Source organism: Salvelinus fontinalis, chromosome 10, assembly GCF_029448725.1.
Source record: "Salvelinus fontinalis isolate EN_2023a chromosome 10, ASM2944872v1, whole genome shotgun sequence".
Lineage (NCBI taxonomy): Eukaryota > Metazoa > Chordata > Actinopteri > Salmoniformes > Salmonidae > Salvelinus > Salvelinus fontinalis.
The window spans coordinates 25,589,252-25,606,016 of record NC_074674.1 but is presented as its reverse complement, the minus strand read 5'-3'; the positions used below and the strand labels follow the sequence as shown (position 1 = coordinate 25,606,016).

Sequence of the window (16,765 nt, the reverse complement as noted above, 5' to 3'; positions counted from 1 at the left end):
ACCTAAGTGTAAGTAAACTTCCGACTTGCACAAAACAATATCCCATTAGCAAGGAAGCTATGGCCGCTACTAAAGTAGTGGATAAAGATCTATGGGACATGGGTATAGTTGAAAAGACACCATGTAATCCAGCTACTCTGATGTATCCTCCAGACACCACATTACTTGAACACGACTGTTGTGAGTTGTTTTGGATCAGCTCTCTGATGGGTTTATAGAGTCATTTGTTGGAAAACCCAGAGTTTATCTTATACACAGTCGGTTCAAGCATTGTTGAGCGGGGTGTGAGGAAGGTAGGCTGGTCAGTTCCTACAATGGACCCATGTCACTACCAGGCACGTTAGATTTGAGAAAAGCAGACGTTCACTTTATGTAACTATTGCATACAACTCTCTAATGGGGAATAACTCCCGAGTGGGGACATGACATAGTGCCAGGACAGTGGGTGATGGTGAAAAAATATGTGACGGACACATTAGGGCCAAAATGGGAAGGTCCTTACCAAGTTTTGCTCATAACGAGGACAGCAGTAAAAGTTCAGGGAAATTGACGATGGATACATGTCATTCATTGCAAGGTTGTCCATTTTGATGACAAAGCTGAGCCTGGAGAATAAAGAATGATTGATTAGCAATCGGGGCCAATCTCAGGTGAAGAAGCATAGTAAGATGGCCCCGTGTGGCTCAGTTGGTAGAGCATGGCGCTTGCAACGCCAGGGTTGTGGGTTCGATTCCCACGGGGGGCCAGTACAAAAAAAGTATGAATGTATGTACTTGTAAGTCGCTCTGGATAAGAGCGTCTGCTAAATGACTTAAATGTAAGATGATCAGAACCTGATAAGCTTCTATGTTGTATACCGCAGTCGTCATATTAGGAAAAAAATTCACTTTTTTGTTTCCTTCTTTACAGGTTATGAGAATCTATCGCCTGAGGCTGCAGAAAAATCCTTGACTGTACCTAAAACTATACAAGATCACCGGTGAAGTGCAACCAGTGGGACGGAAGAAGAATTCCTCATTACCGGCAGACTGTCAGAACATAATTTCTAATAGTGGGACTGATACCAGTGTGGAAGAGCTGGTCACTTTTAAAGGACTTTGTGAATGATTACCTTGATAATAGGATGATTGAATATTATTGTCTTGCAGACAAGTGAAAGATGTTTGAAGTTATTTTCCTTGTGAGTTTCCTCCTAATACAGGATGTGGGTGGTGTTTCCATTTCTAACACAGAGATGCATCAGCAGGATGAGGGACACTCGGGCATCAATACGTTTCTAGCCCTCTCTCTACACTATGCCAGAGTAGTCAATCAAAGTAGTTGAGTTTGTACGTCTGCTCCATTCACATCATGGGCAGGTATTCCATTAGGGGCTATACCTTTTAACCAGAGTGAAATGTTGGGTATCATGGTTGTGTTATTTGGGATATGTAGTACCCCATGTAAGACATTCTGTGAATTCTCCTTTTTCACACCGTCATAAACGTGTGATTACAGAAACGGGAGGTGTTCTTTGCGATTGCTTTTCCCTCATATGGTATTTCTAAAATAGCACAGGAAGTTATGAATATGGCTAACTCTTTGGAAATCCTAGCTAATTAAATCCTAGCTAACTAAATAGTTCATTTTTTATACATTTGCAAAAATTAAAAAACAGTTTTTTAAATTTAATTCATTTTAGAATAAGGCTGTAACGTAAACAAAATGTTGAAAAAGTCAAGGGGTCTGAAAACTTTCCGAATGCACTGTATGCATTCATAAATCGACTCCCATCCTACCTGTGTAATCTATGGCAGGTGCGTTTGCAAGTGTGTGGGTTGTGAACTTGTGTATATGCAAGCGTGTGCAAGTGCATGTTTTGTTTCTAAGAGACAGAGTATTAATGACCTGTTCCATGTAGTAGGGTGACTGAGTCAGATCGATGACCACCAGGACACAGTATCTGTCCTGTATGCCTCTCAGGAGGCAAGGAGCAGAACTCCTCACTAACTCCCTGCTCTGGTCTTAATTAGCTCACTTTGTTAGTGTCCATGCTCAAGGTTCCCTGAGTTTGGAGATCATGCATCTAGCCTTGTTAGTGACCAGAACATGTCCCTCAATTCGGTTCAAAGGCCTCCTACGCTGCCTAGAGAATGTGGACTTTTTCCCTCCAGCAGGAAACCGAAGCTTGATGTGATTATTCAATTGATCGGGTTGTTGATTGATACCTCAGGGATGTTAGAGATGCCTGTGATATCCTTCAATGCTAGGTCAACTTAATCTAATTTGTGTGTGTGTGTGTGTGTGTGTGTGTGTGTGTGTGTGTGTGTGTGTGTGTGTGTGTGTGTGTGTGTGTGTGTGTGTTTGTGTGTGTGTGTGTGTGTGTGTGTGTGTGTGTGTGTGTGTGTTGTAGCAGCAAACAGCTAGGGTGATAACTGGCTGTTTTGATTTTCACTTGAATGCAATAACTTACCTTTCAGAACTTAACCTTTTTTTCTCCAAAGATCTAAATAAACAAATTTGAAAAACTTAAAAGCAGCTCTGATGTTCCTCGCTTTCATTTGGCATCTCCTCAGGGTTGCGTTGAATTGTTTTGTCTCTTAATGTTCGTCAAAGTTGTAGTTTATTTTGCTAAACCTTTGTGACAAGGCCCCTGCTCTGCTCTGACTGACTCATTAACTCATATGAGTACAGCTGTGGTTCAAGGGAGGGTGAAATTATCAATAATATTTTATCGAAGATGAATTTTTCAGTGTTAATACTACGAGCTACTTAGCAATTTTATGAAGTTGGCTTTAGCTAGCCTACATAGATAGATAGATAGATAGATAGATAGATAGATAGATAGATAGATAGGTTCCCAATCTCCCAACCTCATAACTAGCTACCTAGAAGCCATTTCAGGCTATCAATCAGTTTAGAGTAGCTTGTACTGAATATATTTTACCCAGATTTTAGCAGAGAAGCATATTTCAAGCCACCAGTCGGGAGGATACAGACAACGCAATAGTTATGCTTAGATATGCAGAAAAATATAATTAAGCATAATGATTAGGTCTCTAGATGCAGAAAAAATCTTTCAGGTGTTTGAATTATCAAATTTCCTCACATACTTTGTGCCCTGTTGGATTTTCGGGGTGCATGACGCCCCTGAATGTGCTACCTCCAGGGGGTGAGAGTATGTGGACAATCTCGAGGATCCCGGCTCCAGTGTCAAAAAATCCTCAAACTTATCAGACGACCAGGACCCATCAATGTCACATCTCTCATAGTGGACAAGCCTCACCCAGTCCACCCCTCTGAATATCAGTCAACCCCTCACGCTCGCTACTGGCTGTTGCTCCTGTCGAACAGAACATGTGGTGAAGTTTTATGGCGTCCGCAAGCAGTCATCCTCTGTCTGTGTTTGCGTGTGTCTGAGGACTCAATCAAAAACGAGGTGACAGACCCCCTCTGTCTGACAGACCCATACACACACATTTCAAATGTGGCTTGAAATATCAGATTCCATGTGCCTTTTGGATGTTCAGACTGCAGGAAAAAGAACAGAGTTGAATCGGATATGCAAATATAGGATTTGAGTCACTTCAAACTGCCAATGTGAACACGGCTTTAGTGTAGCGAGCTGAGAGGGATGTGAGTGTGTATGGGGTAGGGGGGGGGGTCACTCCACCGGGTCTGTCAGACTGGGGGGGTTCGTCATCGCTTTTTTTTATTTGGTCCTCAGACACTGATTGACTGCTTGCAGGTAACTTCACCAAACGTCTGATTTCTGGCCATGTGACTTGTCTAAATTAAATGTATTTGCCCTCAAGTGGTTTTTAGACTGTTATTCGGCATATCTTGTTGCTTGCTAGCTACTCTGTTGACAGTTTTGACAATAACATGTGGCTAACTAGCTTGTTAATTGTTTACAAACACATTAGTGAATGTGCTAGAAAGCTAAACGGATACCTAGCTAGCTAGTTGACTGCTGTGGCCAAAAAGGACTTGTTTTGAAAGTTGTATCTTATCCTTTGAGGCTTTAAAAGTGTTCTTACGCTATGATTTTGAATATTCAAAGCAACTGGGAAACGTCCATGGCAGGCATTCTTGTCACCTTAGCTTGCTACATAACTTCTGAGTGATAGAAAGCAGTGTTGCCAACTCCTCAGTAAGGAAAGTAGCTATTGGCTGTCCTAAAAGTCGCTAAATGATGCCATCACCTAATTTGCATAATTTGCCATGTGCATGTAATTGTGATGGACGCTGTAGGAGAGAGGAATAACGTGGGAGAGACAAAAAGTGAGTAAAAAACACCCGAAATATGTTTAGATCTACAAATGAGCAAGCTGCAGAGAGTGGCACACACAGCGAATAAGAACCAGATATTTGAGGCCATACTCCTCCTTCAGCACTTTATGGACCCCATTTTCATTTTTTATTATTTTTTATTATAAATTTTACCCTCTTTTCTCCACAATTTTTTCGTGGTATCCAATCGCTAGTAATTACTATCTTGTCTCATCGCTACAACTCCCGTACGGGCTCGGGAGAGACGAAGGTCGAAAGCCATGCGTCCTCCAAAGCACAACCCAACCAAGCCGCACTGCTTCTTAACAAAGCGCGTATCCAACCCGGAAGCCAGCCGCACCAATGTGTCGGAGGAAACACCGTGCACCTGGCCCCCTCGGTTAGCGCACACTGCGCCCGGCCCGCCACAGGAGTCGCTGGAGCGCGATGAGACAAGGATATCCCTACCGGCCAAACCCTCCCTAACCCGGACGACGCTAGGCCAATTGTGCGTCGCCCCACGGACCTCCCGGTCGCGGCCGGCTGCGACAGAGCCTGGGCGCGAACCCAGAGACTCTGGTGGCGAAGCTAGCGCTGCGATGCAATGCCCTAGACCACTGCGCCACCCGGGAGGCCCATGGACCCCATTTTTAATCCTCGTCATAAATGAGGCATTGTCAGTCCCTATCCCCAGGAGTTTCTCTTTTTTAAGACAACACTTCTCGAGGAAAGCCACAACAGCCCGGGCTATAGATTTGGCATCTCCTCCCTCCAACTCAACAAGCCCCAGAGAGTCTGCTTGGTGTCACTAAAGTACCTTATCACAACCCCCAGGTACTTAGAAACACTAACATCCGTGGACTCATCGAGGAGGAGGCTGAAACGCTGGTCACCCACATCTGCGACCAACTTTTTCAGAAAGTATGGTGCTGGAATACCATTCATCATTTCTGTGCACTTTGTCCTGTGCATTTTGAAGTGGGTAGCAGCAGTGGAGTCTGAGAAAGCAGCTCTACATGCTTCTCCAATGTGATCACATGCCAGCATGGAACAATGTTCAGCGATAGCTAATGCCATGGTGGCCTCAGCCTTTTTTTGCAGAGTAATTTTTTTAAACCAAAAATGGCAGCTTGTTTTGGGTGGAACTGTTATAAGGCTTTGCCTTTTGAGTATGTTTTTGAGTTGTCATGTGTTTTTTTACATCACTAAGTTTGGCGTAGAAATCAGCCTTACAATACAGGCAGTATGCCCGTGTATCATCTCCAATAAACGGCTTCAACCAGCCTTTGAATTCAGGATTTGATTCCCACTCCTTTCTGGATTTTTGAATGTACAGTTTAGACTGAGCCAGCTAGATGTTTAGCTTATGTCACAGAGAGGCACACACACAGTGGACAAGGTGACTACGTGACTGAGGCTGTGTGAGTCAAATGCAGTGATTTATTTTTGTGCAGTGATTTATTTTAGACAAAACATTTTACATTTAAATCCAGTGGAGGGGTGAATATCTCCTGCTCTGACTGCAGCGTGAGGACTGGGCTGCCTGCGATTGCTTTGAGACAGGGGTGGGGCCCACGGCAGCTTGGGGTGGGGCCCAGACACTTGTAACTTCCTTTTTTGGACAGTCAGTAGTACAAAACGGATTTGAAAGACAAAACTGATGTGAGCATTGAGGCTTAATAGCTTCTCATGTTCTAACCTTGTACCCTGTATCAGGGTGGACTCTGTTTGCTCAAACTTGCATTGATGCATGTATATTCATGTTTATGTAAATGCACAAACATTTCTGTTGCCTAGGGGAGGTTTTTTCTATGGAGAAATTGTGATACAGAACATGCTTTTTTCTTTTTACTTCTGCAGTAACTTTGAGTTAGGGTGAAGAGGACTAATGTGTGTAATTATGGCACAGCATTGTGTACCCAGAATACTAAGTCCATATTCTGTTCATTAAGTTGCATTCAGTAGTCTGTATGATGTCTTTCACCTAAAGTAATTAATTTGATTATTTGACGTTGATCCTAACATTGCAGTAAAAAGCAATGCTGAGTCTAAGTCAGAGATCACAGAATGCATCCCATTTAGGATATAGTGATGGAACATCATCTTATTCAATCCTTTGTAAACTAAATGCACTTCAAAGCGCCATTTCTTTGTCTATGATTCACAATCGGCTTGTTTGTGAGTGTCCATATTGTAATGGGTGATGTCACGTCTATCACTTTGTCTTTGTGGCCTCTCTTCTCTGATGGATGATGACACCCTAGCACTTGGGGACTTGTGACTCAAAGGGTTCAGTGGAATGGGCAGTCACTGTGGCAGGGACAGCCTTCCCTATTAGTGGGTTTGGCTGGGTTCCTTGGTAGGGGGAATATAGGGACACCAGCTAAAAGGTGAGGAAGAAGGGATGAGGATGGAGGGTTTTCCCCTCGTTTTCTACTTTACCATAGAGGGTTGTTGCAGAGAAAAAAGAGGAATCATGGTTTTCTTGGACTAGAAATTATAAATACATTGCCTTGACAGGTTCTACAGAACATGGAAAGGTACACTATACATTTAAAGTAATGTTGTCAAAAAAAACTGAGACGGCAAGGAAGGTTTTTCCAGGACGCTGACTTATGTATTTCAGTGTACTTCCAGGGAAATATAGGCATGAGAGAATTGCAACTCATTTCTCATGGGTTCACCTGTGTGTTAGCTGATTAGGATATATGAGAGGAGGAGGGGAGAGGGGTTACAGACAATTGGGCTCTGTCTCTTGTTTCTCTATAAGCTGGTCCCTGACTGATGATGTCAAGCCAGACAGACTGAATAGACACATGCCTCCACACAGCCAGGGCCTCACAGATCTGCCTCTCGTCTCCAAACACTTTTCTTTTCAAAGCGTTGTATGATGTGTCAAAAGCTCTCGGCTTCATTGTGTGACATGAACTGGCCCGCCACATCAACGCCACCAGCAGAGCCCCTGCTTGGTGAACAGAGAAACCGAGCCACAGAGTAAGCTATCAGGCTTTGTCTTCACACCAATCTCAGATGCAATTTCCGACTGCGTTGATTGCGGTCTGATTGCCATGCAGAGTGGGCCTAGTTTACCTGGCATTGTGTTTCTCCTGTGGTACACACTTTCTATTTTCTCTGAGATAGAGCAAGAAGGAGAGAGAGAAAGACAGACAGGCACTTCATCAGTTCAAGGTTTACTTTCTCTCTTGTCTGATAAGCTCCACTGGAGGCCTGTCTGTTAGCTTTTCTTTGAGAGAGAACTGTGATGGTTGGAGCCTAATGATTCAGCGTATTCCTGCCCATGGTCACAGTAATAATAGGTCATGGGACTTGTATAGCGCTTTTCCAGGACTGAAAGTCGTGTTACAATTGTAGAAATGAAACAAGAAACAGTAGTCAAAACAAAACGCCAGACCAAACAAAAACATGAAACAAAGCAAAGAGTGGGCTCAAGGAAGGGAAAGTGTGTGATGGATCACTGTATGTAGTGTGAGAGTGTGTGTCTCTGGAGGGGGGAAGTGGGGCTTTAAAAGGGACTGAAAGATGGTGATGGACTAAGTCATGGATGGCTGGAGGGAGTAGTGAGTTGCAGTAGACTGGAGGAGATGAATGCATGTATGAGGGTTTCAGTGGCAGGACAGGAGATGGAAGACCTGACTTTGGCCAGGTTCCCAAGGTGTAAGAATGAGGATTTGACAGTCTGTCTTATGTGGAGGTCAAAGGAGAGGGTGGAGTCCAGGATGATGCAAAGGTTACGTGCAGAGAGACAGTGGTGAGAGTGGATTTGGTATCTGCAGTATGAGAAGGAGTTCCGTTTTATCACTGTATTGCTTGAGGAAGTTTTTTTGCATCCATGTTTTTATTGCAGAGAGGCAGGATTCAATGTGGGTTGATGAGTGATTTGGTGCTGAAGTAGATCTGGGTGCCATCGGTATGGCAGGGGAAGTCAAGGTTTACGTGACAGAGGATCTGACCAAGGGTGACGTTGTAGATGAATAGTAAGAGCCCTGGGGGACACCCTGTCTAACTGTAGCTGAGGCTGAGGTGTGGCCATTGAGGGAGCTGTAGTGGGTCCGGTTTATGAGGTACGATTGAGGCCAGGGGAATACAGTGCCCTCAACACCCAGACCTTCAAGCCTGGTGAGGAGGATCTGATGGCTCACTGTGTCAAATGCGGCACTCCGGTCAAGGAGAATCAGGGTGTTGAGGGCACTAGCATCAGCAGAGGTAAGGAGCTCATCGACAACTTTGAGGAGTGCAGTTTCAGTACTGTGGAGGGGGTGGAAACCAGACTAGAGGGGCTTGAATAGGTTGTTGCATATCAGGTGGGTTTGTAATTGGGAGGCAACAGTCTGTTCGAGTTTTGGCAAAGAAGGTTGGAAATGGGGCAAAAGTTATTGAGGATGGTGGTGTCCAGTCCCCGCATTTTCATGATAGGGGTGACTGCAGCTGTTTTGTAGTTAGAGGGGACAGTCCATGGGAGAGGTTGATGTTCTGTGTGATATATATGGACAGAGAGCAGGCAGGCAGGCAGGCTTTGATGAGAACTTTGACGGCTTTCCCACGGGGGGACCAGGATGAATATGTATGAACTTTCCAATTTGTAAGTCGCTCTGGATAAGAGCGTCTGCTAAATGACTTAAATGTAAATGTAAATGAGAACCGTGTGGAGGGGGATCCAGGTAGCAGGTTGTAGTTTTGAAATAGAGGGAGAGTCAATGGGGGGGAATTCGGAAAGCTGCATCCCCATCGATGCGGAAAGCTGTGTTTTCATGGGTGACGGTTGGGAGGTTGACGGGGAGGGGCAGCTGAGGAAGATTGATCAGTCAGTGATGAGTTTATTTTAGTGATCTTGTCCTTGGAAAAAGTGAAGAAATGAGTTGCAGAGTTCAGTGGAGGGAGTAGCGAAGGTGTCGTTACGGGGCGGAAGTAGTTTGCTGACAGTGAAGAACAGAGTCCTAGTTCTTATTGGAGCTGTTGATGATGTTGGTGAAGTAGGTGGACCTGGCAGCACTCAGGGCATCTCTGTAGGTGAAGAGGGAGTGTTTGTAGGCTTCAGCAGGGGGTATGGTAATTGGAGGGTGAGAAGTATGACTGATTGTATAATCACACTGCCTTCAGAAAGTATTTACACCCCTTTACTTTTTCCACATTTTGTTACATTACAGCCTGAATTTATGGATTAATGGATTACATTAATAATTTGTGTCAGTGACCTACACACAATACCCCATAATGTCAAAGTGGAATTTTGCTTGTAGACATTTTTTTAAATGAATAAAGTTGATGTCTTGAGTCAATAAGTATTCAACCCCTTTGTTATGGCAAGCATAAATAAGTTCAGGAGTAAAAATATGCTTCACAAATCGCATAGTAAGTTGCAAGGACACATAGGGGTTAACCTGATAATAGGGGTTAACCTGATAACATCTCTGTACCCCACACATACAATTATCTGTAAGGTCCCTCAATCAAGTAGTGAATTTCAAGCACAGATTCAACCACAAAGACCAGGGAGGTTTTTCAATGCCTCTCAAAAAAGGGCACTGATTGGTAGATGTGTAAAAAACAACAGACATCCCTTTGAGCATGGTGAAGTTAGTAATTTGGCTTTGGATGGTAGTGTATCAATACACCAATTCACTTCAAAGGTACAAGCGTCCTTCCTAACTCATTATGTACTTCCGGCGCCGACAGAGATGGCCGCCTTGCTTCGCGTTCCTAGGAAACTATGCAGTAATTCGTTTTTTACGTGTTATTTCTTACATTGGTACCCCAGGTAATCTTAGGTTTTATTACATACAGTCGGGAGGAACTACTGAATATAAGAGCAACGTCAACTCACCATCATTACGACCAGGAATATGACTTTCCCGAAGCGGATCCTGTGTTTTACCTTCCACCCAGGACAATGGATCTGATCCCAGCCGGCGAACCTAAACAACATCGCCGTAAAAGGGGCAAACAAAGCGGTCTTCTGGTCAGGCTACGGAGACGGGCACATCGCGCTCCACTCCCTAGCATACTACTCGCCAATGTCCAGTCTCTTGACAACAAGGTTGATGAAATCCGAGCAAGGGTTGCCTTCCAGAGAGACATCCGAGACTGTAACGTTCTTTTGCTTCACGGAAACATGGCTCACTCGAGAGACGCTATCGGAGTCGGTGCAGCCAGCTGGTTTCTTCACGCATCACGCCGACAGAAACAAGCATCTTTCTGGTAAGAAGAGGGGCGGGGGGGTATGCCTTATGATTAACGAGACGTGGTGTGATCATAACAACATACAGGAACTCAAGTCCTTCTGTTCACCTGACTTAGAATTCCTCACAATCAAATGTCGACCGCATTATCTACCAAGGGAATTCTCTTCGATTATAATCACAGCCGTATATATTCCCCCCAAGCAGACACATCGATGGCCCTGAACAAACTTTATTTGAATCTATGTAAACTGGAAACCACATATCCTGAGGCTGCATTCATTGTAGCTGAGGATTTTAACAAGGCTAATCTGAAAACATGACTCCCTAAATTCTATCAGCATATCGATTGCGCAACCAGGGCTGGTAAAACCCTGGATCATTGTTATTCTAACTTCCGCGGCGCATATAAGGCCCTACCCCGCCCTCCTTTCGGAAAAGCTGACCACGACTCCATTTTGTTGCTTCCAGCCTACAGACAGAAACTAAAACAAGAAGCTCCCGCGCTCAGGTCTGTTCAACGCTGGTCCGACCAATCTAAATCCACGCTTCAAGACTGCTTCGATCACGTGGATTGGGATATGTTACGCATTGCGTCCAACAACAACATTGACGAATACGCTGATTCGGTGAGCAAGTTCATTAGAAAGTGCATCGGCGATGTCGTACCCACAGCAACTATTAAAACATTCCCCAACCAGAAACCGTGGATTGATGGCAGCATTCGCGCGAAACTGAAAGCGCGAACCACTGCTTTTAACCAGGGCACGGTGACCGGAAACATGACCGAATACAAACAGTGTAGCTATTCCCTCCGCAAGGCAATCAAACAAGCTAAGTGTCAGTATAGAGACAAAGTAGAGTTGCAATTCAATGGCTCAGACACAAGAGGTATGTGGCAGGGTCTACAGTCAATCACGGATTACAAAAAGAAAACCAGCACCGTCGCGGACCAGGATGTCTTGCTCCTAGACAGACTAAATAACTTCTTTGCTCGCTTTGAGGACAATACAGTGCCACTGACACGGCCCGCTACCAAAACCTGCGGACTCTCCTTCACTGCAGCCGACGTGAGTAAAACATTTAAACGTGTTCACCCTCGCAAGGCTGCAGGCCCAGACGCGTCCTCAGAGCATGCGCAGACCAGCTGGCTGGTGTGTTTAAGGACATATTCAATCAATCCTTATCCCAGTCTGCTGTTCCCACATGCTTCAAGAGGGCCACCATTGTTCCTGTTCCCAAGAAAGCTAAGGTAACTGAGCTAAACGACTACCGCCCCGTAGCACTCACTTCCGTCATCATGAAGTGCTTTGAGAGACTAGTCAAGGACCATATCACCTCCACCCTACCTGACACCCTAGACCCACTCCAATTTGCTTACCGCCCCAATAGGTCCACAGACGACGCAATCACACTGCACACTGCCCTAACCCATCTGGACAAGAGGAATACCTATGTGAGAATGCTGTTCATCAACTACAGCTCAGCATTTAACACCATAGTACTATCCAAACTCGTCATCAAGCTTGAGATCCTTGGTCTCGACCCCGCCCTGTGCAACTGGGTACTGGACTTCCTGACAGGCTGCCCCCAGGTGGTGAGGGTAGCTAACAACATCTCCACCCCGCTGATCCTCAACACTGGGGCCCCACAAGGGTGTGTTCTGAGCCCTCTCCTGTACTCCCTGTTCACCCATGACTGCGTGGCCATGCACGCCTCCAACTCAATCATCAAGTCCACCCACACAGACAGTGTTGTGAAGAAGGTGCAAACTGTAGTCTGGCTTTTTATGGCGGTTTTGGATCAGTGGCTTCCTCCTTACTGAGCGGTCTTTCAGGTTATGTCGATACAGGACTTGTTTTTTCTGTGGATATGCTGTTGTTCTGGGATTGATTTGCTCTTTTCGCACCAAAGTACATTCATCTCTAGGAGACAGAACACGTCTCCTTCCTTAACGGTTTGAAGACTGCGTGGTCCCATGGTGTTTATACTTACGTACTATTGTTTGGACAGATGAACGTGGTACCTTCAGGAGTTTGGAAATTGCTCCCAAGGATGAACCAGACTTGTGGAGGTCTACAATTTTTTTTCTGAGGTCTTGGCTGATTTCTTTTGATTTTCCAATGATGTCAAGCAAAGAGGCACTGAGTTTGAAGGTAGGCCTTGAAATACATCCACAGGTACACCTCCAATTGACTCAAATGATGTCAATTAGCCTATCAGAAGCTTCTAAAGCCATGACATCATTTTCCAAGCTGTTTAAAGGCACCGTCAACTTAGTGTATGTAAACTTCTGACCCACTGGAATTGTGATACAGTGAACTATAAGTGAAGTAATCTGTCTGTAAACAATTGTTGGAACAATTACTTGTGTCATGCACAAAGTAGTTGTCCTAACTGACTTGCCAAAACTATAGTTTGTTAACAAAGTAAATCTCAGTAAGACCAAGGAACTGTTGGTGGACTACAGGAAAGGGGGGGGATCATGCCCCCATCCACATCGATGGGGATGCAATGGAGCAGGTTGAGAGCGTCAAGTTCCTCGGTGTCCAAATCACTAAGAATTTAAAATTGTCCAGGCACACGCACAGTCATTAAGGTGTAACAGCGCCTCTTCCCCTTCAGGAGGTTGAACAGATTTGGCATTGGCCCTCAAATCCTCAAAACATTCTACAGCTGCACCATTGAGAGCATCTTGACTGGCTGCATTACTGCTTAGTATGGCAATATCACTGCCCTCGATCGCATGGAGCTACAGAGGGTGGTGCAGACAGCCCAGTACATCACTGGGGCCGGGCTCCTTGCCATCCAGGACCTCCAACCCCTTGCCATTAAAGACTCCAACCACCCAAGCTATAGACTGTTCCCTCTCCTTTCACACGGCAAGCGGTACCGGTGCATCAAGTCTGACACCAACAGGCTCCTGAAGAGCTTCTATCCCCATGCCATAGCTAACAAAATGGCTACACGGACTATCTGAGTTGACCTTTGTATTTATTCATTTTTTTGCGCCGTGTCTATGCTCACTCACAGGGCCCTACACACTATGCACACTGATACTCCATTACACATACAAACACTCACTCCATAATTTGCTCACACACACTTAATATGCACATACATTTTTACTGACTCTTCACACACACACCCACTCACATGCAATCATTATATACTCTGCTGCTACTCTGTTTATCATATCCTGATGCCGAGTGAAACCTATACATATCTACCTATATTGATCCAGTATCCCTGCACGTTGCAAATATGGTACTGACCCTGTGTATAGTATACTTACTTTATCGTGGTGTTCTTATTTGTTTATCCCGGTAGAATTGCTAGCCATTGCTAGCATTCACTGGTTGAAATTGAAATTACTTGAGAGTATAATGGAGATGACTGGTGACTATGAAATGAATGCTGTATATACATGTATCATTCACAACATTTGGGCGGGAGCTATAATTCAGTTATAATACAACACATTTTTTAACTACATGTATGTGTATTGCTTTTGCAATTGCTTGAAATCAGGCTTGGCTGCACTGGTTTCAATGGGTAAAGATTGCTTCTGTACCCTGCTCGTCAATGCTTTAGTTAAAAGCGTAACTTTGTCGTATGGACCTCTAGGGTTTCTGAGTCTGGCAGGTAAATGCTGCCAGGAGATGACAATGTTTTTAAATAGGCCTAGCTTGTGCATCATCACTTGCTGTCTCTCTAGACCAGGGATGGGCAACTGTCGCTAACATTTTTTTAATTGGTATATTAGTCTAGTGGCCAGCTAGCTAAACTTGTAGTAATCTTGGCCAAATTACCGACCAGGGGCCCCCCATAGATTTGTTTAATCACTCTCACACAGATATCATATTAAAAACTGCAACAAAAAACGTTTCCACCCTATAACAAAATTTGTAGAATTGCATGAAATGAGTGATACAACTGCAAAATCTTTTCTCCAACCCATTGCAAAATATGTAGAATTGCAGGAAATTAACTCTAAAACAAAAAAAATTACTTAGGGCCCCCAAAAGGCTAGGGCCGGCTCCGACTGCATGTGTGGGTATGGATGTGGGTACTCAGACCCGCGAGCCACTGCGGCCCCTCATGATGATTTCCGATTTGTTTTGGTGCTCTAGAGAGACGCGTTGCGTTTTCACAATGTATCAATGTTCCAGTATACATGTCTGGACAAGTACCTGCGTCAGTTAGGACACAGGTAAACATCCCTGCCAAACACAGTAGTATACTGTAGTATACTACATGAACAAAAGTATGTGGACACCTGCTTGTTGAACATCTCATTCCAAAATCATGGGCATTAATATATAGTTGGTCCCCCCTTTGCTGCTATAACAGCCTCCACTCTTCTGGGAAGGCTTTCCACTAGATGTTGGAACACAGCTGCGGGGACTTGCTGTTGGGCGATTAGGGCTTGGCAGAGGCGTTCCAATTCATCCCAAAGGTGTTCAATTGAGTTGAGGTCAGGGTTCTGTGCAGGCCAGTCAAGTTCTTCCACACCAATCTCGACAACCCATTTCTGCATGGACTTGCTTTGCGCAGGGGGGCATTGTCATGCTGAAACAGGAAAGGGCCTTCCCCAAACTGTTGCAACAAAGTTAGAAGCAGACAATGGTCTAGAATGTCATTGTATGCTGTCGCATTAAGATTTTCCTGCACTGGAACTAAGCATATAGTCTCTCTCTCATTCTAGCCTGAACCATGAAAAACAGCCCCAGACCATTATTCGTCCTCTACCAAACTTTACAGTTGGTACGATGCATTCGGGCAGGTAGCATTCTCTTGCCATCTGCCAAACCCAAGATAATCCATCCACCTGATAGGTGTGGCAAACCAAGAAGCTGATTAAACAGCATGATCATTACACAGGTGCATCTTGTGCTGGGGACAATAAAAGGCCACTATGAACTTCTATGAATTGTAACTCAGTAATATCTTTGAAATTGTTGCATGTTACGTTTTATTTTTGTTCAGTATACTTACATCACATAAATGGCTCCTATCCTCCCATGCTACTTTCTGTCCTTAACACTAAAAGTAAATAATATAAAAATGAAACTGAAATGTATTTATCAAACTAAAACTGAATAAAAACAGTAAATAAAGTCGGAAAACTAACTGAAACTGAATTTCAAATAAAAATGTAAAAAAACGAATAAGAATGAAGATATAAGAATGAAGACAAAATAACCATGGCTGTCACACACAGTTAGATACTACAGTATATTACACATTGTCCTCATTATGAAAGCATATAGTCTCTCTCTCATTCTGTTTCTGTGTTCTTAATTTCTGCTGTTCTTCTCAGACATCATGAGAGTGTCCCTTGAGGACAGCGATGCCCATACGGCAGAGAGAGAGAGTGGTCAGAGAGAGTAATCCTCTCAGCCTAATTGGCCATTGTGAGCCGTTTGGAGCGCTGGACTGTTAGTTGGAGAGAGCAAATTCCCCCAAGGTTCTCAGCTGGACGTGGCTGCTTTTGTTTCCCTTTTGTTTTGGTACTGAATTTGTTTGTGCTCTTCTCTCTCGCTCCCTCGTTGAAAAGCAAATGCTGGAATGCTGGCCGAGCTGTTGGAGAGAGCGGGGCACCGTGGGGGTTTGCCTGGCTGAGCGGGCCTGGAGGGGCTCATATCCCACACGCCTCGCGTGGACTGTTCACATGCAAAGACAGAACCACCTTTCCATGGACTCTTCTCCCCCAAAGGAGCCGTGCAGAACAGCCTTTGTCCGCCCAAAACACAACCCTTTCCGTTCTCTGTGGTTCTAGACCTTGAAAAAGGCCCGCTCATCCAGACAATGGCCCTGAGTAGCTGTGTCAAAAATGCAGCCAGCCCCTGTTTTATTAGAAAAGAGCAGTAATGAATGAAGCTAAGTTTGTTGGCATGGTGGAGCGTAACGTCTGGAGCAAGATGTGTGTGTGTGTGTTTGAAGAAGCCTTGGGAGTGTTTTGTATGTACGGTTTATTGACATAAACTCATGTGGAATATTTGTTATTGTCTCTGTGAGTGTCAATCGAAGGTCAAAGTAATATTGACTCAACAGTGTGTGTGTGTGTGTGTGTGTGTGTGTGTGTGTGTGTGTGTGTGTGTGTGTGTGTGTGTGTGTGTGTGTGCGCATTTGTTTTTGTGTACATGCACAGGCTAGCGCTCCATGCAAGAAGTTTTTAATTTCTATGGACTCCCAAGGACAGTCTGACAATCTCTTATCTGGCTTGCGTCATTGCTCGAGGCATTCAATATATTTACAAAGGCACACATCTCCTTATACTGTATGTAACACCAACAATCTCCAGTCTTTTTCTG

At 44.5% G+C, this 16,765-nt stretch overlaps 1 non-coding gene across 1 annotated transcript; it reads left to right on the top strand.

Moving 5' to 3' along the window:
• The first annotated feature begins 670 nt into the window (after positions 1-670).
• trnaa-ugc (transfer RNA alanine (anticodon UGC)) lies at positions 671-746 on the top strand. Its single transcript has one exon. It is a non-coding gene; the product is annotated as a tRNA-Ala (tRNA).
• The last annotated feature ends 16,019 nt before the right edge of the window (positions 747-16,765 follow it).